This window comes from Castor canadensis, chromosome 1 (genome assembly GCF_047511655.1).
Source record: "Castor canadensis chromosome 1, mCasCan1.hap1v2, whole genome shotgun sequence".
NCBI lineage: Eukaryota > Metazoa > Chordata > Mammalia > Rodentia > Castoridae > Castor > Castor canadensis.
In genome coordinates this window covers 135197538-135224543 of record NC_133386.1, presented here as the reverse complement: position 1 = coordinate 135224543, position 27006 = coordinate 135197538, and the positions used below count along the sequence as shown (strand labels likewise).

Below are 27006 nucleotides of genomic sequence, written 5' to 3'. Positions count from 1 at the left end.
AAATTTGCATTATTTCACTTCTTTTGCTTGCAAATTCACCAGGTTCATTTACCTTTACTTGTTTGAAGTTATATTAATTTTTAAGATCTACCTTTTCTCTTTTTTTTTTTATTTGGTAGCACTGGTGGTTGAATTCAAGGTCTCATGTTTGCAAGGCAGATGGTCTACCACTTGTGCCATTTTTCAAAACTCATTTTGTTTTCTTCTTCATGGTCTTTAGTTACCCTTATTTGCAACAATTTTATATTGTTATATCAGTCTTGGAGATTCTAGGTTGCATTCTTTAATTTTTATTCTGATGGGTAATTACTATTTGATGATTTTTTTGATATTTAAGGGATAGTTTTTATATTTTGTTAGTGCAAATTGGCAAAAGCCTAAAGGATTTTCCAGTTCCAGGAATTATAGTGTGTAAGGTTTGGTCTTTATTGGGATGAATCTTGAAAAAGCTAAAATCCTCACTATGGAAAAAAAGCCTTTTTAAAAATAACCAATAATTCTGAATCTCAGAGAATGCTGAACATGATGTTGAGATGCTAAGGCTTCTAGTTAGTATGCAAATATAATTTATCTCAGTTTTCATTGACTCTTAGAGCTTCTGTTTCTTCTCTATTTACATCAGTCACATTTTATAAGAATTCTGCATCCTCCCTTGGCATATGCAGATCCCATTCTTCTTCCTAGAACTCTAAGCAAACTGAATGTAGCTAAATCAACCTCTGGCTACATAACTCCCTCATATTCTATGTTCTGCCAAGAATTGTCTCAAATACTGACCTCTGCCTCCACTAAATATATGATGTTCTTTGACTCTAGATTTCTGTACTTAGTTCAGGAAATTCTTTCCACACAGAAACTACCATCATCACATGGTTAACTTTTGGGATTTTCCTTCTGTGATGACCAAGCTGTAAAGGTGGCCCTCATTATACTTTCTTCCAGGTATTTGCTTTTTTTTTTGTTCAGTCTCTTCCAATTCAAAATCTGATCATATAATTTGATTCTATTTGAGTCATATGGAAAAGATGATAGGATGTATCCTATCCATTGCATAGCACTGAAAAACCCACCTTGGTAAAAGTCTCTATTACTTCAAGCTTGGTTAAAGAAGTAAACTTTCATGTGCAGCTGCCTTTCTTCAGAGGTCTGTGTGGCTTAGGATCAGAGAACAGCCTCTAGAAATTTGCAAATGCCTGAAGCCAACAGTTCACAAGAAATTGACAGCTTCAGTCATACAGCTGTATGGCACTAAATTATGAAAATACGGGTGAATCTTTCCCTAGTAAAGTCTCAGATAAGAATGACATCTGGTTTACACCTTAAGAGACCCTAAGCAGAAAACCAAGCTAAACAAAGTCCAGACTACTGGGTCACAGAAGTTGTGGGATAATTAATAGGTTTATGTGTGCATTTGTGTGTGCATGCATGTAGGTGTCTTTAGCTGATAAGAGTGTGGTAATTTGTTATATAACAATACATATACTGTCTGTCAGGTACAATAAACTTTGTACCTCAAACCAAATCTGGGTTGAATTTTCTCATGTAATTTGCCCTCTTTTACCTTTGTTTATGATGGAAGACTTATCTAATGCCATCATGACCCATGTTTCTATTTTCACACTTTTCCTTTATAAATGTGAGTTTATAGTATTAACTTTGAATAAAGACATTTAACAAAATATGTTGATTGCCCATCGTACTTTATTTCAAAACATACTACTAGTTATTTTAGTAAAATAAATTCTCTTTTATTTTTTCTAGATATATGCAAATTGTTTTACATATTGTGTAAACAGTGAGCATATTATAGATATTTATATTACAGACTTCACGGAAATTATTCAAATCCCAAACACTTTCAAATCTACTAGACATTTTATATTTCACTTCTTTTAAAAATGATTTATTTATTTTAGTAATCTAGACTTAAAATTACCAGAGGTCATTATCATTTATATGTCATTGGATGCCACTGTCTGATTCTTGAAGGTAAGACACCAAGTCAGAAAGAAGCACTGTAATTGTAGGGAATAATATAAAGTCTTTAGTTACACTGAGAACAAAAAGGGAATGTGAAATTACCAAAAAGCCTAGGTTATGCTAAATATTATGCTTACTGCTTTTGAAGTCATTATGTCATCTTTCATTTACCTCACTTATTTCATATACTTGAAATATTTTGCAGGGAGGAATAGATCTGTAGTCAAATTTGGTCAATTTTTTGGTTATGCATCATTTCTTTGTTTTTACTTTTTTTTTCATGTCTAAGCTGCAGCTAGCTAAGAATATCTTTGACATTTTGAAATGGCTATATTCTCAATGGTTGAATATTAGCACAGAAAACTTTAAATATTTACGTTTTGGGGATTTTAAAACTCTAAAAGAGTTTTGTGGACTCCTTAACTGGATGAAGTTTTTGTTAAGTATTTTAACAGTGTATATAGTATGTACAATATCATAACATTTTTACATGGAATTATGTATGTACATGAGTTCACATGCAATATTCACGTATGATTTATTCAGGAGTTTTTTTTCTTGTAGTGGAGTTTTTAGTATACAGGTGTTCTGCCCCCAGAGTTTGTATCTTTTTTTTTTTTTTAGTTTGGTCATTTTTTTGGATAGAGTCTGCTGGTGTATAAGTATGATACTCCTACTTATGCTTATGGCAGAGTTGAAATGACAGGTCCACACCGCCACACCCAGCTTTAGTCTATGGATCTTTATTGGTTATTTCTCCTGCACACCATAACATTCAACATATAAATATGTACTAATAAAATCTTGAACTAATACTAATTGAATTAACATAATCTCAAACAGTTCATTTTCTAAGAAAAGTGTAGAAAAAAATACCCAATTTAAGAGAAACACAACATACTTCTTCCTTCTTTCCTTTTTTGGTTGGGTAGGTGAGAATTGAACTCAGGTCTGTGTGCATGCTAAGTGCATGCTTTATCATTGACATAAACCAATTTTTGCTGTTCTTCCTCAGTAAACATTAGCTGTGTCAAATTCTTTTGGGTATATCCCCAAGAATGGTATTGCTGGATCATATGGCAGATCAATGTTTAGCTTTTTAAGTAGCCTCCAAATTTTTTTCCAGAGTGGTTGTAATAGTTTACATTCCCACCAGCAGTGTAAGAGAGTTCCTTTTTCCCCGCATCCTCGCCAACACCTGTTGTTACTGGTGTTGCTAATGATGGCTATTCTAACAGGGGTGAGGTGGAATCTTAGTGTGGTTTTAATTTGCATTTCCTTTATTGCTAGAGATGGTGAGCATTTTTTCATGTGGTTTTTGGCCATTTGAATTTCTTCTTTTGAGAAAGTTCTGTTTAGTTCACTTGCCTATTTCTTTCTTGGTTCATTAGTTTTGGGACAATTTAGTTTTTAACATTCCCTGTATATTCTGGTTATCAGTCCTTTGTCTGATGTGTAGCTGGCAAATATTTTCTGTCACTCTGTGGGTGGTCTCTTCAGTTTAGAGACCATATCTTTTCTTGAGCAGAAGCTTTTTAGTTTTATGAAATACCATTTATCTATGCTATCTCTTAGTTGCTGTGATGCTGGGGTTCCATTGAGAAAGTTCTTCCTATACTTATTAATTCCAGAGTATTTTCTGCTCTTTCCTGTACCAACTTTAGAGTTTGTGGTCTGATATTAAGATCCTTGATCGATTTTGAGTTAATATTGGTATAAGATGATATACGTGGATCTAGTTTCAGGTTTTGCAGACTGCTAACCAGTTTTCCCAGCAGTTTTTGTTGAAGAGGCTGTCTTTTCTCCATCATATATTTTTAGTGCTTTTGTGAAAGACAAGTTGGTTATAGTTGTGTGGCTTCATACCTGTGTCCTCTATTCCTTTCCGCTGGTCTTCATATATGTTTTTGTGCCGGTACCATGCTGTTTTTATTGTTATTGCTTTGTAATGTAGTTTGCAGTCAGGTATCATGATACCTCCAGCATTGTTCTTTTGACTTAGTATTGCCTTGGTTATTCGTGGCCTCTTGTGTTGCCATATAAATTTAATGGTAGATTTTTCAATCTCTTTAATGAATGTCATGGAATTTTGATGGGAATTGTATTAAACATGTAGATTGTTTTTGGGAGTATAGACATTTTTACTATGTTGATTCTACCAATCCATGAGAATGGGAAATAGTTCTATGTTTTTTAAATGCCTTTGTATTAATTGCCAAAATTCTATCTTTTAAAAAATATCTCCAGAAAATAAACTAAGTAAGGAATATTTTCAGTTCACATATTTAAATGGAAAGAACATTTTTCTTCTCTAAATATACATAAAATTTATTCTTTTTTTCAATAAATATTTTATCATTTTCTATATACTGGGCACTTTTTAGCAGTTACTAAAGTACTAAAGATATCAGCAAATATCCCTTGTGTTTGCTTAAATTCTGCTGAAGACTGATAGCAAGCAATGCAAAAGAGTTATAATATATTGCAGGGAGTGATAATGACAGAAAGAGCATGTGAGGGAAATTGGAAGTTTAGGGTAAATGACTTATGGATGATCTCATTGATAAATGAAATTTGGATGAAGATTGGAAAGAGGTGAATGGAGAAAATATGTGGCTGTCTATGTGAAGAAGAGTGTAAACAGTGAGAAGCTGGCTTGATGGGTTCTTGGGACAGAATGGCTTGAATAGATGATAAAGATATTTGAGACATGTCCAATGATGAGTGACAGTGGAAGGTGATTCATCTTGCATGCTGCATTATCACCATGGTTGCCATGCTCTTGCTGGGGGGACATTTCTAAGGATATACAGCTTCAGCAGCTGTGTGAATTCTTTGACTGCAAGACCACAGGGACATCACTTGAATGTGTGAGAAGTGGATAAGGAATGCTCATACTGGGGAAAAACAGCTGCCATGTCATTAGGATATTTAAGCTGCCCTATAGAGAGAGTCATGTGATGAAGAAGTGAAGCCTCCTGCCCACAGTCATCCAGACACCATGCAAACGTGAAGTCTTCACTTTAAAATGACAATGCAGAAATGATCCAAGATGGTGACTATGATAGAGAAGCAGATAGCCTGAACTCCAAATCCAAAACCTTGCTGAGATGCTGGAGCCACACTTGGCAGAAGTAAACCACCAGTCAGAATCAAAACTGTGACACCCTGAATCCCTAGCCAGTGGAATGCATCCCTAAAACATGTTATACTTAGAAAGCTTGAGGGCTGGCACCACAGCCACAGCTGTTGTCACTGTCTCCAAACCTACTTGCAAGACATTCTACAGACCAAATAGGTGTGAGTACCATGCATTACATGGAATTTCCCCAGCCATCCCTGGGATAGAGCAGCACAGCTTCTGGGCAGACTGATCTCCCTCCCCCCAAAAATGAACAATAAACAGCAAACTATAATCTAGTACAAAAGCAGAGGGGGTGGGAAAGCAGAAAGTGCCCAGAGAAGAAGGGAGGGGGAAAGGGTTAATCTCAGCATGACCTATCAGTATACAAATGCTGGATAGGCAGGAAGGTTGAGACTGGGTGGGTGATAAGCCACTTTTTGAAATAGGGCAGGTAGCAGATCACAGAGATCATCTCTTGACCCAGTGAGCAGCACCCAAAGTCAAACTGCCCCACAAAACTGAAAAACAATCAGTGAACCATCATAAAATACTGACGGCAAAGGGAGGCTGATGGAACACTGAACCTCTCCTAGAGAAAGGGGGCAGGGCAAAGAAATAAGCCCAGTAAATAAGCATAGCAAAAAGCCACTTCCAAAGCAGGATAAATAGTGATCTATACAGCAGCTCTCCTGAAACTGAGGGCAGATTTCAAACTTACACAACCACACCTCACTGGGGGAAGAGCTGACCAAGTAGTTGCAGCTGAAAGGTAACACAGCTATCAGCTGAGGAAACCAATATCCAGGACCACCTTGTATGATCTGGCAAAGCTAGATCACCTCACAATTTTAATTCAACTGGTAGACAGAACAAAACACTACTCACAAGACAATCACCTGATGAGACCAATTCAGAACTTCTGCTCATATGCCAATACCAGGACTGGATGCTGAAGGAGTAACTCCAGAACTTAAAGTAAGACTGAAATTCTATTGTTCCTGAACCTGTTGAAGCGCTTTTCATTTTTTGTTTTGGTTTTTGTTTATTTTTATTTGTTTGCTCATTTTTTCCTGTTGATTTCCTTGTTTTTGGTTTTTTGGTTTTTTTCTTGTGGATTTCCTATTTTTATTTTTATTCCTATTATCTTTTTTCTTTCTTTTTCTATACTATCAATATTACCATTATCATCTTCTTATCCCTATTCTCATCCCTTTCACTCTTCCTCTTTCTCCGGTGCTTATATCCATTGCTCCCCACACCAACAACTCATTCTGCCCCTTCTCACCTACTCTCTTCTCCCAGCCCTCACCTTTCCCTCCCATTCTCCCCCAATCTGTCACCAGACTACACACTCATCACCTGCTGACCAACCTAATATACCAAATTTACACAACCCCCAAACCCAGCAATCCCTAACACCATAAATAAAGGGATAAATGAATTAAAGATGAAAATAAACAATATTAAAGAGGAAGTGACCTATGATGGAAAACCCTAGAAAAAATAATGAAACAGAAACACAAAACAAAGTGGAAGGCCACTCCACCAGACTAGAACAATCAGAAGATAGAATCTCAGAAATTGACAATAAAATAAAAATTAAAGGACAAACTGAAGAACTATTAGTGAAATAAATCAAGACCTATGAAAGGAATATGCAAGAACCCACCTTCATCTTTAAAAGACCAAACATGAGAATCATGGGCATTGAAGAAGAATAGGTCCAAGCAAAAGGGATTCCTAATATATTCAATAAAATAATAACAGAAAATTTCCCAAATCTAGAGAAAGTTATGACCATTAAGGTACAGGAAGCCTCCAGAACACCAAACAGACTTGATGATAGTAGAACTACCCCACAACATGTTATCCTTAAAACAACAAGCACAGAGAATAGAGAAAGAATACTGAAGGCAGAAAGAGAAAGAACAAATAACATATAAAGGTAAACCAATCAAAATCACAGATTTCTCAATGGAAAACTTAAAAGCAAGAAGGACATGGAGTGAGGTACTCTGGATACTGAGTGAAAAACACTTCAACCTTAGGATACTCTACCTGACAAAACAATCATTCAAAATGGATTGAGCAATAAAAATCTTTCACAATAAGCAGAAACTAAAACAATATATGACCACCAAGCCACCACTACAAAAATTGTCCAAGGAATTCTGCATGCAGAAAATGAAAACAAACAAAACCATGAGAGTACAGGCAATATCAAACAACAGGAGAAGAAAAGGCAAGGAATCAGACAGTAATATCGATTCAGTTGCACACAATCAAACCCTTAAATAATAATAATAAAAAAAATGACAGGAATCACTACATACCTATCAATATTAAAACTGAATTTCAACAGACTCTACTACCCCATCAAAAGAAACCAGTTAGCAAACTAGATTAAAAGGGAAGATCCAACAATCTGTTGTTTACATTAGACCCATGTCATTGACAGAAACAAACACTGGTTCAGGGTGAAAGGTTGGAAGAAGATTTACCAACCCAATGGCCCACAAAAACAGGCAGGAGTAGCAATGCTTACCTCAGACAAAGTAAACTTCAAAGTTACATTGATCAAATGAGGTAAAGAAGGACACTTCATACTAATAAAAGGAAAAATACACCAAAAGGAAGTAACAATTATCAACATATAGATGCACCCAATCTCAGTTCACCCAATTTCATCAAACATACTTTAAAGGACTTAAAAGCACGTATAGACTCCATTGGTAGTGGAAGACTTTAATATCCCCCATCACCAATAGATAGGTCATCCAAACAAAAAAATCAATGAAGAAATTCTAGAACTAGATAATACCACAGATCAAATGGACCTATCTGATGTCCATTCAACCAACATCTGTACAATATACTTTCTTTCAGCAGGCCATGGAACTTTCTCCAAAATTGGCCATGTATTACAGCACAAAGAAAGCCTCAGCAAATATAACAAAATTGAAATAATCCCTTGCATTCTATCTGATCACAGTGCATTAAAACTAGAATTCAACAACAAAAACAACAGCAGAAACTATGCAAACAATTATCACATTGCTCAATAATCATTGGGTCATCAGTGAAATAAAAGATGAAATTAAAAAGATCCTGGAAGTTAATGAAAATGAGAGCACGACCTACCAGAACCTATGGGATACTGCAAAGGCAGTTCTAAGAGGAAACTTTATAGCAATGAGTACATATATGAAAAAGACAGAAAGATTTCAAATCAATGACCTAATGCTACATATCAAAGTCCTAGAAAAACAAGAACAAGCAAAGCCCAAAACAAGAAGGAGAAAAATAATAAAAATAAGGGTTGAAATCAGTAAAATAGAAAGAAACAAAACCATAAAAAGAATCAATGAAACAAAAAGCTGGTTCTTTGAAAAAATAAACAAGATTGACAGATCCCTGGCAAATCTGACTAAAATGAGGAGAGAAAAAACTCAAATCAATAAAATCAGAAATGTAAAAGGATAGATAACAGCAAACACCATGGAAACCCAGAGAATTTTCAGAGACTACTTTGAGAACCTATATTCCAATACATTTGACAATCTTAAAGATATGGACAAATTTCTAGATACTTATGACCACCCACGATTGAATGAAGAGTATATTAACCTCCTAAATGGATCTATAACAAAAAATAAAATTGAAGCAGCAAAAAGGGTCTCCCAAGAAAAGAAAAGTCTGATGGATTCTCTGCTGAATTCTATCGTACCTTGAAAGAAGAACTAATACCAACTGTCCTTAAACTTTTCCATGATATAGAAAAGGAAATAACACTGCCTAATTCATTCTATGATGCCAGAATTACACCCATCCCAAAACCAGACAAAGACACATTCAAAAAGGAGATCTATAGGCCAATATCCTCATTTAACATTAATGCAATAGTCCTCAATAAAATAATATCGAACCGAATCCAGCAGCACATCAGAAAGATCATTCACCACGACCAAGTAAGCTTCATCTCTGGGATGCAGGGGTGGTTCAACATACACAAATCTAAAAATGTAATACAGCACATTAATAGAATCAAAGACAAAATCCACTTCATTATCTCAATAGGTCCAGAAAAATCCTTTGATAAGATTCAACACCACTTCATGATAAAAGCTCTAAGAAAATTAGGAATAGAAGGAATGTACCTCAATATTATAAAGGCTGCTATATGACAAACCTATAGCCAACATAATACTTAATGGAGAAAAACTGAAATCATTTCCCCTAACTAAAATCATGAATGAGGCAAGGATTCCTGCTCTCTCCGCTACTATTCAAGGAAGCCCTGGAATTCCTAGCTAGAGCAATAAGGCAAGAAGAAGAAATAAAAGGAATAAAAATAGGTAAAGAAGCTGTCAAAATATCCGTATTTGCAGACAACATGATCGTACACCACAAAGACCCAAAAGTTCTACCCACAAACTCCTAGACACCATAAACAGCTACAGCAAGGTGGCAGGATACAAAATCAACTTACAAAAATCATTAGCTTTTCTGTACACCAACAATGAACAAATTGGGAAAGAATATATGAAAACAATTCCATTTACAATAGCCTCAAAAAAATCAAATACCTAGCAGTAAACTTAACAAAGTATGTGAATGACCTCTACAAGGAGATCTATGAACCTCTGAAGAAAGAGGTAGAGGAAGACTACAGAAAGTGGAAAGATCTCCCATGCCATTGGATTGGTAGAATCAACATAGTAAAAATGGTAATACTCCCAAAAGCAATCTACATGCTTAATGCAATTCCCATCAAAATCCCAATGACTTTCATCACAGAGATTGAAAAATCTACCCTAAAGTTCATTTGGAAGCACAAGAGACCTGCAAATAGCCAAGGCAATACTCAGCAAAAAGAGCACTGCTGGAGTTATCACAATACCTAGCTTCAAACTATATTTCAAAGCAATAACAATAAAAACAGCATGGTACTGGCACAAAAACAGACATGAAGACCAGTGGAACAGAATAGAAGGCCTGGATATGAATCCACACAGCTATGCCCACCTTATTTTTGACAGAGGCACCAAAAACATATGATGGAAATAGACAGTCTCTTCAACAAATGTTTCTAGGAAAAGTGGTTATCTGCCTTCAGAAAGTGAAATTAAATCTATGTTTATCATTCTGTACTAGTATCAACTCAAAATGGATCAAGGACCTTAATTAATATCAGACTTGATACTCTGAAGTGAATTCAGAAAACAGCAGGGAATACTCTGTAAGCAATAGGTATAGGCAAGGACTTCCTCAATAGAACCCCAGCAAATCAGCAACTAAGAGAAAGGATGGACAAATGGGATGCATGAAATTAAAAAGCTTTTGAACAACAAAAGAAATGGTCTCTAAGCTAAAGAGACCACTCACAGAGTGGTTAAAAATATTTGCTTGCTATACATCACACAAAGGACTGATAACCAGAATGTACATAGAGCTAAAAAAACTAACCCACCCAAAAAATCAATGAGCCAATGAAGAAATGGGCAACTGAGTTAAACAGAAAACTTTTTCAATAGAAGAAATCCAAATGGCCAAAAAACATATGAAAAAATGCTCACCATCCCTGGCCATAAAGAAAATGCATATCAAAACCACACTAAGATTCCACCTGACCCCTGTTAGAATGGCTAGCATCAAGAACACCTACTACAACAAATGTTCACAAGAATGTGGGGAAAAGGAACCCTCATACACTGTTCGTGGGAATGCAAGCTAGTACAACCAGTCTGGAAAACAATATGGAGGGTTCTTAAAAAATTAAACATTGATCTGCCATATGATCCAGCAATCCCACTCCTAGGGATATATCCAAAGGACCCCACTACTCACAATAGCCAAGTTATGGAAACAGCCAAGATGCCCCATTACTGATGAATGGATTAAGAAAATGTAGTACATGTACAGAATGGAATTTTACCCAACCGTGATGAAGAATTAAATCTTTTCATTCACAAGTAAATGGATGGAAATGGAGAGCATCATCTTAAGTGAAGTTACCCTGGCTCAGAAGGACAAAAATCATATGTTCTCCTTCATATCTGGACTTGATAGACTTTAAAAAGATATTGGTAACATACTAAGGAGAGAACACATGCATGAAGAATAGGGAAAGATAAGAAACCCTAAACTTGAAAGGGTTTATGTGTCCACTGTAGGGGAGCTAATATAATAACCTTAAAACAACAGAGCTCACAATGGAAAGGTGACCAGGAAGCAGTGAAGAGGTCTGGAAAAGATTAATCAATTTGGGTAATAATACACATGTGCAGAGAAGCAATGTTAGGACTTTCTCTGTATAGCTACTCTTATGTTAAACTAACAAAAATGCTTTCTTATTATTGTTTACATATTGTTTTTAATGAAATTGGAAAAGAGGGCAGAACAGGTTCTGCCTGGAAGTGAGAGGAGTGAGAGGGAGAAGGTGGGTTGGGGGAGAGAGTTGGGGGCAGGGGGGAGAAATAACCCAAACAATGTAGCACATATTAATAAACAAATATAAATAAGTAAACAAATAAATAAAATACCCCTATCACTTGTATTACCCTAAAAAAATAAGAACATTCAGAAAAGGTACTTGAACAGGAAAGCAATAAAATATTAGACATTTTCATTTTCTCAACACAAATTACCTTCCAATAAAATATATTTTATTTTTCTCAAACAAAATACTTCAAAATTTAAAACTTTTTCTACCCTTTTCTTAGTGCATTTGGTTAATCATAACAAAATACCATGAACCGTGTCACTTATAAACAGAAACAGCAATCAGGTCTAGAGATTAGGAAGTCAAGTTTTATTTTTCTCAGTCCATGAGATTGACATCATTGCTGTTCACTTCTGAGATTTTCTGAATACACAAGCATGCACATCAGTGCTTTTCCTTTGTCTGTAAGACTTTCATATAACTTAACCTGTCTTTCACATCAAGAATCTCAAGTCTGGGAAGCAGCCTATATGCCATGGTCTGGATTATGCTCTTTTCATAATTGGGGTGTCTTGGTTAAAGACTGTTTCCCATTCACTCTTGAATCTTTTAACTCTGACTTCAACAGAGAAAAGGCAGTGAAAGCAAATAGTAAATGGGAAAATTCCAGAATGAGAAAAAGAAGAAAAGTAAAGAACAAAGTCCCAACAAGTAGAATATGAGCTGTAATGCAGTAGATTAGAGCATCGTTGTTGGTGACACCCAATATACTAGAGAGAAGTCAGTATCTAATTTAAAGGAATACAAAATGACCCATCCAGAAATCCACAAGGTCTGCTATTTATTAAACATACAAGATCTAGTTTTTCATGAGACCATCTGAAATTATTTTCTCTATGCTCCCTCTTTCTGTGTGTGTTCTCACTTTATACTTGGCAAGAACCTAAACAATTCAAGAATGGATCCAGATAAAGATACACATTAGAGGGAGAATGAACTTCTAGGTCTTCTTCAAAAAATCTTTCTTGTATCTTCTAAGTCCTTTGTGTGCCTGCTACATCCCATTGAGGAAACAAATGGAGTCCTCAGTAATGGTACAGTTTTCCAGCTATAGTGAAAAGAGACAGGGAAATCTTTAAAACAAACTTCTTCTCTTTGTGCCCCAGGAGAATACACTCATGTGGGGCAGACATGGTCCTCACAATATAATCTTACTGAAGCCATTCTTCATTATGGACATGGCCTTGGACATGCCCTGGAATATCTCATATTCTTCCTTACTAAATGAAAAGAAAACATTAGGCTTGTCAGATAAACCCTGTCCTTCTCTCATCAGAGCTACCTGTAGAGAGAATTTCTCTGGCATGTTTTTTGCTATGTGTTAAAAAGTAGGTTAAAACAATCTATAACATATTTCAAAATTACTAGATCAAAAGAGTAGAAAAATTCCCACATATAAAATGATTAATATTTAAAGAGATGGAAATATTTATTATCTGGTTTGTTTGTTGCATACTAGACACATATATCATGTTATCATAATGGACTCCCTAAGTAGATATAACTCTTGTGTCTCAATAAAAAGTACACTTCTTTAAGGGAGGTTTATGATTGTCCAGAAACTTCTCAATTATTTGATTAATAAGTCTGCCTAATAAATCTAACAAAGTTAATTAAATTGTGTTATTTTCCAGATAATATGTTGGCCAATGAAGATTAAAAAATGGATAATCTTATTATGAAATGTAAAATCTAGTTACTACCTGGATTTTAAATAATCAATGATCTCTTAGATAATGCTAATATTTTATTTCAGTATCTTGGGTTGAGTTCCACATGTGTTTGCTTTATACCTATAAGAAAATATTAATGTTTAAGGTTAGTCTACTCAAAAATAAATGCAGTGTTGAGGGTTTAGAGATGTAGCTCAATGGTAAAGCACTAACCTGCCTTATCAAGGTCCTGAGTTTGAGCTCCAAAATTAAATATTTTGTAAAAAGCACAAAATGTGAGAATATTAATTAAGAATAAGGCCAGGCTCTGTGGTTTATGCCTGTAATTCTAGCTACTCAGGAAGCAGAGATCAGGGGGATTGTGGTTCGAAGCCAGATAGGGCAAATAGTTTGTGAGACACTATCTCGAAATACCCTTCATAAAAATATGGCTGGTGAAGTGGCTCCAGTTGAAGGCCCTAAGTTCAAGCCCAGGTACAGAAAAAAAAAAAAGAAGCATATTAAAACTTCTAAAAATATTGAATAAAAAGCAAATTTAATTCATAGAAACATGACAAATAAAAACCGAATTTTATAGTCATTGTTTTTGTCATAATGCAATCCATTTCAGAAGAAATTTTTTCAATGCCAACATCTTTGTTTCTCAAACAATATATCAGGGGATTAAACATTGGAGTTACAATGGTATAAAAGAGAGAAAGGAATTTATCTGTTCTTGCTGAATGACTGGACTTTGGTCTCAAATAAGTAATGATGCCAGATCCAAAGAATATAGCCACAACCATGAGGTGGGAAGAACAGGTGGACAAGGACTTGGCTCACCCAGTTGCAGATGGAAGTTTCAAAACAGTTAAGACTATTTTCACATAAGATCCAAGTATCATCAAAAAAGGGATAGTGACAACTAGAAGAGCAATCAAATAAATCAACATCTCAATCATAAAAGTGTCCCCACAGGCTAGTGTGAGGACTGCAGGTATGTCACAGAAAAAGTGGTTCAACTGGTTAGATCCACAGAAAGGTAGAGAGAAGATGAAATAAGTGAACCCTATGTGTACAGGAACTCCACTTGTCCAACAGCTGGCTGCCAGTTGAGTACATAGACTACTGTTCATGATGAGAGGATAGAGTAATGGGTTGCAAATGGTAACATACCTGTCATATACCATTGCAGTCAGAATGAAACACTCGGTGGCTCCCAAAACCAAAAAGAAATACATTTGAGTAGCACAGGCCAGAAAGGAAATATTTCTAGCTTGTCTATAGAGGTCTTGTAATAATCTGGGAACAGTGACTGACACATAACATATCTCCAGAAAAGAAAAATTTCCAAGGAAAAAGCACATGTGTATCTGAAAGGAAGGATCAACCTTGGTTATTATGATAATGAGGCTATTTCCTATCAGAATAATTATGTAGATTATCAAAACACCCTGAAAAGAAATCTTTGCAAATTATGAACATCAGAAAAGCCAAGTAAAATGAATTCCACCAGGGTCATGTGATTCCTCTGTGGAGGATTTTGTCCTGTAAATTCCATCTATGAATAATAAGATTTCAAGATTTAGAAGTCACTTTGGTCCATTGGGTTGAACTGCAAAATGGGACCTCTTGATGGGGTCAAGTCCTCTGATAAGCATAGATTTCCAATTAGAAAAGAAATCAAATTTCTTTGTTGGTTTTACATTTTTAGTGACACACTTCAAATCCAATATCCCAAATTTCTAGGACATAAAAAGAGAGAGAAACATGACAATATTTTCTTGCTGCTCACAGTAAGGGTATGGGTATGTGATAATACAACACAGCACAACAGACAAAATGAAATAAGAGCAAAATATGTCAGGGAGTTTAGGCTTAAGATATTATGTTCTGTAAAGTAAGATCTCATACAAGGTCTAACATCATTTCTTGCTATTTTTAAAATCTTTCTCTTTTTCTTTTTCTCCTTCATTTCATATTTTGGCAATTATTTTCTCATTTTATATCTTCTCTAAACTTTACGTAATCCTTCTTATGTATAAATACACACATGCATATATACCTGCATACATACATATATAAATACATGGTTTTTCTTCCATAAGTCAACCTTTTAAAAAATCAACAGATGCAATTTTTAAAATGAATCCAGGTATGTTAGACTGTATAATAAAACAGCAATCAATATTAACCTTGTAGTTTGTTGGGCCATACAGGATGTTAACTACTAAGGATATTAATAATAAAATAAAATATAAAGGCTCAGTTTCTGTCTTTACACATCTTAGGAAATAGTGGTTAAGTCAGATGGGTTTCATATATGACATTTCATGTTCACGACTCTATAGAGAGAAATTACTCAGCGTTATTTTAAGTGTCATACAATTACTTAACAAAGTTACAGCTAATATGAGACTTTGTCAGATCTTATGACAAAAGCATTTTGTTATTTTTACTAATATGGAAAAAAATACACTTCAGGAGGAGAAAAAAAAATCCTTCAAATTCTCTCTCAGTTTTCTATTCCAATAGCTGGTCAGATACCAATATAGGTAACTGGTTTTTAAATGTTTATGAAGAATTATGGCAGAAATGGCAGAAGTCTCCCACTGATCTCTGAAATCCTGCTCAATTTTACTGTATTCAACTACTCACTGACCAAAAACTTGACATCAAGGGTCTTAAAATGCAAACGAGATATATTAAGATAACAGGCTCTCATCAAAATTTTTCTTATTTAAAAATGTTTGAAATAATAATAAAATAATAATAATGATATGTAATTCAGGAAATTGTTTTGAGCAATGAGTAGCATTATCTGTATTAACTTTTTGACTTAACCTAAGCAACTGTAACTATATCAAGCATAGCTTTTATGGCCATTATTTTACTTTCTGTACTTACTATTTTTTCACCCGCTGCTATTTTTTATCTTTCGAAATTTTGCTTTTCTTTTGCCCTGCCTTTGATTAACCTTTTCTCAATCTATATGAGAAGAGAAAGTACAGAGCAGTATTTTGGCAGAAATAGTTGGCTTCAAATTAGTAGGTTATTTTATGCTGGTGCACTAAAACCAACAAAATAACTGAAGAAAACTCCTATAAGTCACTGGGCTCTTTTTTTATTTTGTCCGTCCAGAAAGAAAGTTGATTTTTTATATAAATGTAAAAAAACAAATTTAAAAATCCAACTCAATTTGTACTTAATGTAGGAAATAGAAATAACCTTCCTTCATCATTTTCTTTTCTAAGCTTGATCTATTCTTTCCATCATCATTTAGTGATATTTGACATCTCCCACATAGAATGTTTAGTTTCCCAATACCCTTACAAAAAAGTTTTTTCCTCCATCAAGAAAGCATTGTCCTTTGCCAATTATTACTGAGTTTTGTTTGTTTGTTTGTTTTAGCAGTGACTAGTATATCACTAGAAGAGAGTAGAGAGCTCTGAGTAGTTGAACTGTTTCTCTGTTATTGACAATTTTTGATCATGTATTTTGGTCATCATGTTACTGATGTTAAATGTGTTATCCTATTAATGCATTCTGAATGAAGGACATACTCTTATGTTTGCATTTTACATGATAAGCATAGAGAGTTTAAGTAACTTGAGCAAATATGAAGAAGTCAGATGTGACCTAAACGAATTCAATCTTAGTAGTGTAGTGTCAGAGTCCATATTATAAATGAAAACTAAATAGATTTCAGAATAAATTCAATAGAAAATATGATTTTGGATTTGATATTCTCAGTAATATCAATAAAAATTTGAGAAATAACCATTCAACCAAAATGTAATACCATGTCCACTAAAATATCAATTATCATTATAAAAATGAAAACCTAATTACTTTATAGGTACAGCCTATATGTTTTGAGTTCAGAAAGTGTAATGCATAGATTAATCTGGTTGAAAGTACCTTATTTAATGGCTTTTGATTCATAAAATTGAAAATACACTATCATAAAATAACCAGGGAAAGAAGATACTACTCACTTTTTGCATATTGTGAAGAAATTACTATATGGTTCTTCTTTTACAAACAGTTGTCTTATATAATGTAATGTTGAAGTTGTATTTTTCAAATAACAAATCCAAACATTTTTCTTTGCGCTTGAAATACATTTTTTACTTTTATTTCCATTATGTCACATTTTAGATAGGAAATAACCTTATTCATTGTGAAGGCCTCTTTTCCATGACATGTTGCATCTTTAAGCTCAGGAATCTGTTTATTAAGTTATAACGTAGGAAATAATCAAGGTTGTCTTTGATTGGATCAGTTCTTTATTGTCATGTCTGTCTCTGTGGAATATGGTCTGAGAACATTAGCCTCCTAGCCATTCCTCCTTGATTTCTCCCCATCCTATCCTCCTTCAGAGACTAGAGAAGTTCCCCAATTGGGAAACATTTTATGTCACATTCAAAAATCACAAAATTGGTCCGTGTCTAATATGAGATCTGGGGATATTGCTAAAACTAAAGCAGTGTATCAAAAAATTTATTTTTCATAAAAAATTAAATATATTAATTTTGCAGGACTGATGTTTTGATATGCATACACTGTAGAATGGCTAAACAGAGTTAATTAACAAAAGCCTTACCTCACATATTTATCATTTCCTTGATGAGAACACCTAAAATTCATATTGTCAGCAGTTTTCAAGAATACAGTCTCTGGGCTGAGGCTGTAGCTCAGCGGTAAAGTGCTTGCCTAGCATGTGCTAAGTCCTATGTTACATTCCCAGTACAAGAATATAACCCTTATGGTTAACTGTAATCACCATGTTGTACAAGAAATTCCTTGAGATTATTCCTTCTATCAATGTGTACTTTGGTATTTTTTTTCAAGCAGCTTTCAAACTTTTGCTCCTGGTAGCTACCATTTAAAAGTATCAGATCTCAACCTCAAAGAATTCATGTAGAATTTTTTTTCTAAGAACTCATATATAATCTAGGTTGTTTATGTGTTAATGGTCTCTATTCATGCTTTGGAGAGACTTTTTATAGGTAGTAAATAAGGAAAATACCTGAGTTTAGGAAAGAGAACATGGTAGATTGAGATTCTTTTCTGTAGATGATGATGGGGAAATGATGTATCTAAAACTTACAGGAGAGCCTGTCATACACCTGTAATCCAATAATTTAGCGGACTAATACAAGAACATCACAAGTTCAAGGCCAGTCTGATTTACATACCGATTTCTAGGCTAGTCTGAGTTAGAAAGTGAGAACTTGCCTCAAAATACCAAACCAGGCAACCATCCACCCACCAGTCATTCAGTCACACCAACCTACAAGTAGAGTGAATATTTTTGCTGCAATGAATTTTTGGCAATCTTTTGTAAATTGTGATTATGTCTTCACACTTTCAATGTTTTTTTATTTATCATTTAGTAAATGTGTAATAATATAAAGTGTTATGCTATACTGTTCTGAAGACAAAGAAATGTTTTTATCTGTAGATGGGTTATGACTTCTGCATGCCAAACTCCTGCTTATCTTCTAGACTCAGGTAGTGTGTCATCCTATGAAAAGTGACCCATTATTCATGCAGGAATCATTAACTATTCGAAATGCATGCCCCCAAATCTCCCAATATCACTTCCTTTTGATTCTCAGTGTAAAATTTTTACTTGACAACATATCTTTTCTCCTTGAGTACTAGTCATTGGTCTTTTAGCTGGTGCACACCCCAGTCTCAAGTAACAAGACATGAACAAAGAACATGAAAGTTTTTCTCAGTAAATTTTATCTGTATAATTTAAATCTTCAAATAACTAATCATATATATGTGTTTCCCTCCATCATGTGTAGTAAAATGTCAGAGAAAGGCCATATGAAATAACAGAATATACAATACTGCAAACAACAATGGAAGTCCAAAAACTAGTTAGGAAGGTATTGCAATCATATATGTAAGAGAAGAGGAGATAATGCCTTCTGCTCTATTTGAGTCCTGGCTTCAAGTCATTCTCTCAGTTCAGACGCTCAACTCAGACCCACATATCTCCTGTGGGCTCTGTGAGGTACCTCTTTATTCACACTGGGTATCTGCATCTTGATTGGGTGGGACTGGCTTATATTTTTGTACTTGTCACAATGTGCCTCCCACACCTGGCCTCTGTGAATTAGATGATGACATTAATTGGACATGCGAAATATACTAGAAACATGGACACTGAAATGCAGCAGGGATTTTACAGAAGAACCGTCTTCCTCCTCTCAGGGATGAGAATTTCATTGTTATTTAAAGTACTCACGATCACTGCATAATAGCGATACAGAAGTGTTATGAGGATTAAATATCCTTGTTTACACCTGTTCTGGGCTCTTTATCTGATGGATTGACTCCTTTGGAAACATTTTAAAATCTAATAGCGTGTGATAAAAGTTTCCAAAAACCAAGTCCCATAAGCAGATTGTAGGTGCAGGATATAAAAGAAAACATGCAATTTAAAAAATTTCATCCTTTTTCTGTTTTATTTTTTAATTTATTTTAACTAATAAAGGAAAAATATAAGATGTATATATGCTAATGTGTTACCATATAGTGTTCCATACATTAAATAGTATTTTAATCAGATTAAAGATATTATCTCCTAAAATTGTTATAATGCCTTTATGGTGAAACTTTCCAATCACTTTCTTCTAGCATTTTGAAATGTGATTGTTATCTATGATCACCCTACTGTGCATACCAGAGCTTCTTGCTTCTATAAGATTGTAATTCAATGCCCATGATCAACCTTTCCCATGCCTTGCTGTAGTGCCAGGCCTCAGATAAATGTTGTACATACATGCATGTATGTAGTTTTCTCTTCAGAATTCATTCATGCTACTTATCTGATAGTTTCTTGTTCTTAGTTTTTGTTTTGTAATTGAGGCAAATACATATATAACTTATATTAATCACATCTAGTTTAATATTAACAGCATTTTAACTTGTTTTGCAGCAATTTTTAGCAATTTTTAAATAATGTTCTTTTAAGCTATGCTATCCTTTAAAAGCTTATCCTTTTGCCTCAGAAATTCCTTTTTCTGACTTTTCATGTCTACACAAATTGGAATTTTTCATTATTATTAACATATTTTATAATTGTGATCCAATTTAAATTCTATATTTTCTTATGATTTACATAATATACATATGATCACTTTTTACTTAAATAAAAATTTATTTGTTGTCAGTGTTACATGAATTAATTTTTGTCTTAAATGACTTGCTATATCTGTGAATTATTCAAAAAATTTCTGTATTTTAATGGTTCTTATAAATATTTATTTTAACCTTTTTAGTATATAATAGTTTGCAAGAATCCACTAACCCATTCAGCACACATATTTTAGTTTTTGAAACACTTTTGGCATTCTAATCCTTGGTCTTATCCTTGTCCGACAAAATATTCCCATATACTATCTGTGAATTCTTCTATCACTAGTAATATTCCTAAAGAATTCAACTTCTTGAATTTGGGTTCTTAAAATGTGCTCCCTACTCTTAGTATAGAATAAATAGGAGAAGAAACTTTTTCAGAGTTTCCAGAAATGCTTCTGATTTTTTACTCATATTATGAACTTAGAATTCTAGGTTCTTTGTTCTTTCATTATATAACCCTGAGGGTCATCAGAAGGATTCATGTTTTAATTACAATGTGCACTGGTGCTTTTAGTTGTGGTCATGACAAGGAACAGCCTGATAACTCAGCTTCTATGGAGCTTGCATCCCAGTGAGGAAAGATATTTGATGAAGACAAATGAAATAGACAGTTGGTGAGACAAAATAAACACAAAACATGCTATACCAAGATTGGTAAAGAAAATGGAAAAGTCATACAAAGTGCACTGAATATCTCTTTTTGCCACTGTTTCCTCTTCATTCTCCTGCTCTGTACCCAAATCATTTTGTTGTATTTATACTTTTCTGTTGTATTTCCTGTAAGGGAATGAGGTTGAACAATGAATCCCCCATGATCATTTTCTATCTATCTTTTCAGATGATATTCTCCATGCTAGAGGGATTAACACTGATCTTTGACAGAATATGGTGATATAATATCTTAATACATTTCCAATGATGGCTAATGGCAAAGTGTGGAGTTTAAGAGTTCAAATATAAGATTAATTATGGATCTTTCTGATCACCCTCAGGAATATATACAAAGAGAAGTACATAATATATACTTTAAATTTTATATACACAAAAAGAACTAGAATTCCAAGTTCACACAGGGAACAGAAAATAAATCAAAGTAGATCTCTTAAATTTTTGAATTTTTTCTTAATCTTCTCTACTCATGGTACATACACCATTAAAAACCTGATTATAAGGTTCAAAAAATGATTTTAAAAAATTAGCAGTAGTAGAATAGTTCTGAGACATATTATATGGAGATTTGGGCACACAAGTGTGAGAATGGAACTTGGATTACCTAAACCCTAAAACTTCTAAAAACCCAAAAGATATTTATATCCTTGACAAGGAGGGCCTTGAGTGATTGTATTTGTCAATCATCATCTGGATAAGTTTCCATCCTCTGCACAGACTGTGTCAGATAGGGAATGGCCCTTTTCCTTCCAACCTGAGCTTGCCTATAAAACCTGCACACACACGTATGTAAATGCATATGTATATTAATACAAAAATGATACCCCTTGAAAGTGTTCCAGGAATCGGGGGAGTGGGGTGAAGGAGAATGGTGGAGGGGGAGAATTCAACTCTGATATATTCGATACATTGTAAGAACCTTTGTAAATGCCAGAATGTACCCTACCAAGCACAACAATAAACAAAGAAAAATGAAAAAAACAAAAAGTACCTACATACACTGCTCAGGAACATAACCAGGTTTAAAATAGATTTTTTACAAATCCAGCATGAGACTAGAAAGATAGAAGGTTCTCTTAATTCCTCAATGCTTCCATTAAAGGTTTACATGACTCTTGCAGTCATTGGATTGAGACACTTTCTTTCAACTGGCCAGAAGTCTCTTTACTGGACTTTTGTAGCTTCCTGAATATATCCAGAGCTGGGTGACAAAGTAAATTCAAAGAATTATTTGGCCTTTTTGAGAGTTAAGATCTATGCCCAGCCCATTTTGCTTTAATTATTATTATTGTTATTATTATTATTATTATTGTTATTTTTGCTACAGTCTCATGTTTTTCCCAGGCCACATAACTAGAATAACAGGTATGAGCCACCAGATCCAGCTTCTTGGTTGAGCTGGGGTCTGGCTAATTTTACCTGTTCTAACCTTGAACCACAATTTTCTTGATATTTGCCTTCCAAGTACTTGTGATTATAGGTATGAGCTACTGCACCCAGCCCTGTGTTAGCATATTTTTAAGAGCTTTAGTAAGACTGTCCTTATGTAGGGCCAGGTTTTCATTTGGCTCTCAAGTTACCCTCTTTATCCTGTCAAAATTAACCTGCTTGTTAGCACATCTTTCCATTACTTCCTGGACACATTGAATTGTTGTTAGAACCCATTGCACTACCTGGCTGACAAGGGTGTTAATTGTAGAGTAGTTCAGTGCTGGGCATAGCATTTGTTCCTAAGGGAAACTGTATATTAAGAGAATGTTGGTCATCTGCGTATTGCTGAACTGTGGACCAAATGTGAATCCTTTCATCAGAAGAAGAGTGGAAAAGAAAAAAAAACCAAAGTGTTCTTTCCAGGTAAAATCAAAAGTGAGCACTTTGTCTCTAAATACCTATAGAAATCTACTTGGGTCCTAAGAGAATCTGCCTATTTTCTCTCTGCATTGTTTTAGATCCCCTATTGTAAAGGAACCATTCACCCTTATGAGCCTTTGTCCTTTAGCTGATATTTCTACAGGGGGCACATCAGATATTCAAGGATGGTGGGAGGTGGAGTATCCACCCTAGGGAAATTTGTAGACCTAGGAGGTCTACCACAGGATTCTCTCCTGTGGCTTAGCTTGACTGTCTTCCATTTTCTTGTGACCGTAGAGGCCAAAAGTGGGTTGTGTGTGATCCCTGTTAGCATCAGACATTCCCAAGTAAGCAGGACTTAAAGATATCTGATTTATCTCTCAATTGCATAAAGATCTGAGGAATCTCACACCCCTTCTCTTCTCTTATACAAAATAAACTAAAGGATGGATAGTGGTGTAATTTAAAATTCCCTTCCCAGGCCAAATCTCTATTTTCTAATTGTTATTGAGGTCAAGACTCAATATAATTCACAAAATTACACTAGGGTCTTCCTAGTAAGGGAGCCCTTAGATAACTGTTTTCAGCATTTAAGGATGTATTCCAGGGGGTATCAATCAAAATTGAAGGGGAGCTTCTCATGGTCTTTACTGAGAAAAAGAAGGTGACAATAGAGGGGACTTGCTCCCTCCCAGAGGAATCACTGACAGGAAAGAAGCTGGTGTCCAAGTGACCAGCACTTTGTTAAGTTTGACATCTCACAGTACATACTGTAACCTAGAAATGGTACTATCTGGAGTGTAGAGTCTTCTTACTCCAGAAGGGGTGACTAATAATTACTACAGAGAGTCTAGGCTGGAGTGCCCTTCTTTTGACATCCTTTTGAATGTGCACACAGTCAAGGTCCCAATTTCCTCTACAGGAAGTCATTTCAGCTAATTTAAGTCATGAAAAACCTGTGAGACTAGGGATTTGGCCCTGGAGTACCTGTATTTGTCCAGTTTGTGAACCTAGCAAAAGGTTCACATAAGACTCAAGGTTAGACTACTATAGTGGCCCCATTGGGTATGGAAACAATAGATCAAAGACCTGACATGTGTTACCAAGAAATAGAAATGAAGGTTCAGAGATTCCAGAATGAGGTTGTAGAAAGGTCTCTCAATTTGTTTAAATGATCCTGATAAATTAAGCAGTATTTGCCCAGGGAAAGGTAGAGTGACAAAAGTGGGAACACATATCCTCCCCCCACTGTAATTGAAAGAAAATTCCAAAAGAATTATGAGAAGTACCTGCAAGTGCCAGGCAAGGATACAGTCAGGATTTATTTAGAAAAAATAGATTGGGGCTCAATTAAAAACATGATTTGGTGTGAATCTTTAAGAGAATGACTTTAAGCTGTATAGACATTTTGTTTGTAGTGAGCAGGTGGGCCTAAATCAATCTGTCTGGGTCCATGTCCCAATTAACCTGGCATGGAGCTCTAAATGGTGATGAGTAACTCATAGCCACAAAGTACAACAAGAGTGCCTTTCATCCTCAAAACAGAACTGGAGACAGAGGAAGAGAGAGAGAGAGAGACTGCTGTGGAATGAACAGAGGAACAGTGTGCCCCTGCATGGTTAGAGTCTTGAAACTCTCCCAGACCAAAGAAGATGATGTGAGTCAAAGCCTGACTGTCACTTGACTCTGTATGGCATGGAGAATTTTCCTGCCAACATAGAAGGGGAGCCATGACATGCCATGTGGACTGAATTTATGCATTTGTTCCATTATAAAGGGGTGAGTGCAATGAAAAGAAAGTGAGGAGGACAGAAGCAATCAAGCTCAGGAAAGAAAGACTTGAAATTTACTGACTGTCCAAGAAAGAATTTCACCTTACATTTGCTGTGGAGTTCTCTTGACTATCATGTTGCGTAAAACTGTCAACACAAGTGTTGTATAAGTAGGCGCTGATTATGGGTTCTTCATTCTCAGCAAATATTTCAGGTGCAGACACACAGAGGGGTTCCACAGAGCAAGTAAAAGCAAAGGAAAGCACACCTTCAGTGGAAACTGTTGGTAGGGTGCTAAATCAAATAATCAAGTGCCTGAACACTGGGGGTGTCAGGTTTTTTTTTTTTTTTTTTTTTACAATACTGCTTAATGATTATGCTAATGGGTTGTACATGATTGTGGAGTTTAGGGACAAAATGGAAGGCTCTTTTTAGAAAATGTTGGCTAGGGAGGATACTACCTTACAAGATCCATTCAGAACCAATATGGAGATTTGTAAGGCAGTATGTACATGAAACCACAACTTTAATTACAGCAAAGACCTGTGTCTTTGCTTGACCTTTTTACAGTGTTTTTTAGGCTTTCTGAAGAATTGGAGTGAAAGCCACAGGGCAAGGGGTTCACACAAATGACAAGGTGAAAGAGAGCTATAAAAATCTGGGTCAGAAGACTAGACCGGGGCTGCCATATTTTTGTCTGCCTGTTGTGGTTTTTCCTGTTCCTAGTGGGTGGCAGTAGTTGCTGGGGGCACTGAGTCTGACACTGTCTCCTTACCTAAAAGACCCTAAGAATGGTATGGAATATTTGGTGTCTTTTTTTTTTTCTGTTAGCCTGATAATGAAGTTCATGTGCATTGTAGCATTTATTGCTGTGTTATTCTCTTTGTGATTGAATAATACTCCCTTTTGTGAACGTGTTGCATGTGTTCATCTATTCCTAGACATTGGGATTGTTTTCAACATTTCAAATAGTATTGTTACAAACATTTAAGTGCAATTCCTTGTCTGACCAACTTGATTCTTTCAATTTTATACCAAAGGTAAAGTTCCTGGGATATATGTTAGGTTGATGTTCAAATATTGCAAAACAGCCAAACTGCTTCCCTTATAGCTACATCATTTGACACAACCAACAGCAAGGCATGAGGGATTCAGTTTTTCTATATCCTTGACAACGTGGTGTGTTCACACTATGTAAAAATAATAAGCCTAATTGTGCCAAAAGTGTCATGTCTTTGTGGTTTAAATGTCCATTTCCCTAATAGCTGTCTGTGTTAAACATCTTTCATGTGCTTATTGGTCATTTGTATGTTCTCTTTGAGGAAATGTTTATTCAAGTCCTATGCCTGCTTTAAAATTGAGTAGTTTGTATTTTTGCTATTGAATTATAGTTTCTTTTTTTTTAACTGACCAACAATTTTATTTTATAAAAACTACTTCTTAGATAGGTTTTACTTCTTATTAAACAATAAATAAAATATGTGATATATAATCATACATTTAAAACATGGAAATGCAAACAATATCTTGATGTACATGAAGATAAACTTCAGGAGAAAAACATTACAGCATCCAATATAACTAAAAGGACCTGGACTTTACTTGCAAATTCCTTAATTAGAAGGGGATATTTTTATTGATGGAAAATAAATCTAATAAAATTAATATATAAAAACATGACTTACAAAGCTAAAATACTTATTCACTTTTTGTACACCCTAAGTGAGGTTCATATTAAATGAAAATAAAATGTTAGAAGTCCATCAATGTGTAAAAAAGGAAAACAATTTCTCAAATATGAAATACAGATTTGTATTCTTTCAATCTGTTCCCAAAATAGTAAATTGACTTTAAAAAATGCATATCAACTACTCTCTAAGGTCACTAACAATAGCAGGTTTATCACTGGAAATGTCATTTATTTTCCCTGTTACTTTTATCACCATAGTACAATGTAATCCTTGCATTCCAATGCTTTATTTTCAAGTTAATTAAAAAGTAAAGAAATTAAAAGGTAAAGTTCTAGATATAAAGTTAGTATAAGGCTCAGTAGACACTAACCAATCATGTGACATTTTTCCTCACAGAAAGAATGAACATCAAAGAATTTATTTTCTTTTCTTTTGTAAACTTGCTTTATATTACTCTGATCTTTCCAATTTTTTTTCCAATAAGAAAACCTCGGAGAAACATAAAAGGGTGACCAATGGCCTCTAAACTACTATAATAGCTTCCTTTTAAGTGAAAAAACTTTGAAAAGAGTAAGTCTTTAGTTCTGGCAGTAGATTCAAATTT

The 27006-nt window shown here is 34.8% G+C and overlaps 1 pseudogene; it reads right to left on the bottom strand.

Annotated features, from left to right (window-relative positions):
- Positions 1-13868: 13868 nt before the first annotated feature.
- On the bottom strand, positions 13869-14819 carry LOC141423274 (olfactory receptor 10AG1-like; annotated as a pseudogene).
- Positions 14820-27006: the final 12187 nt, after the last annotated feature.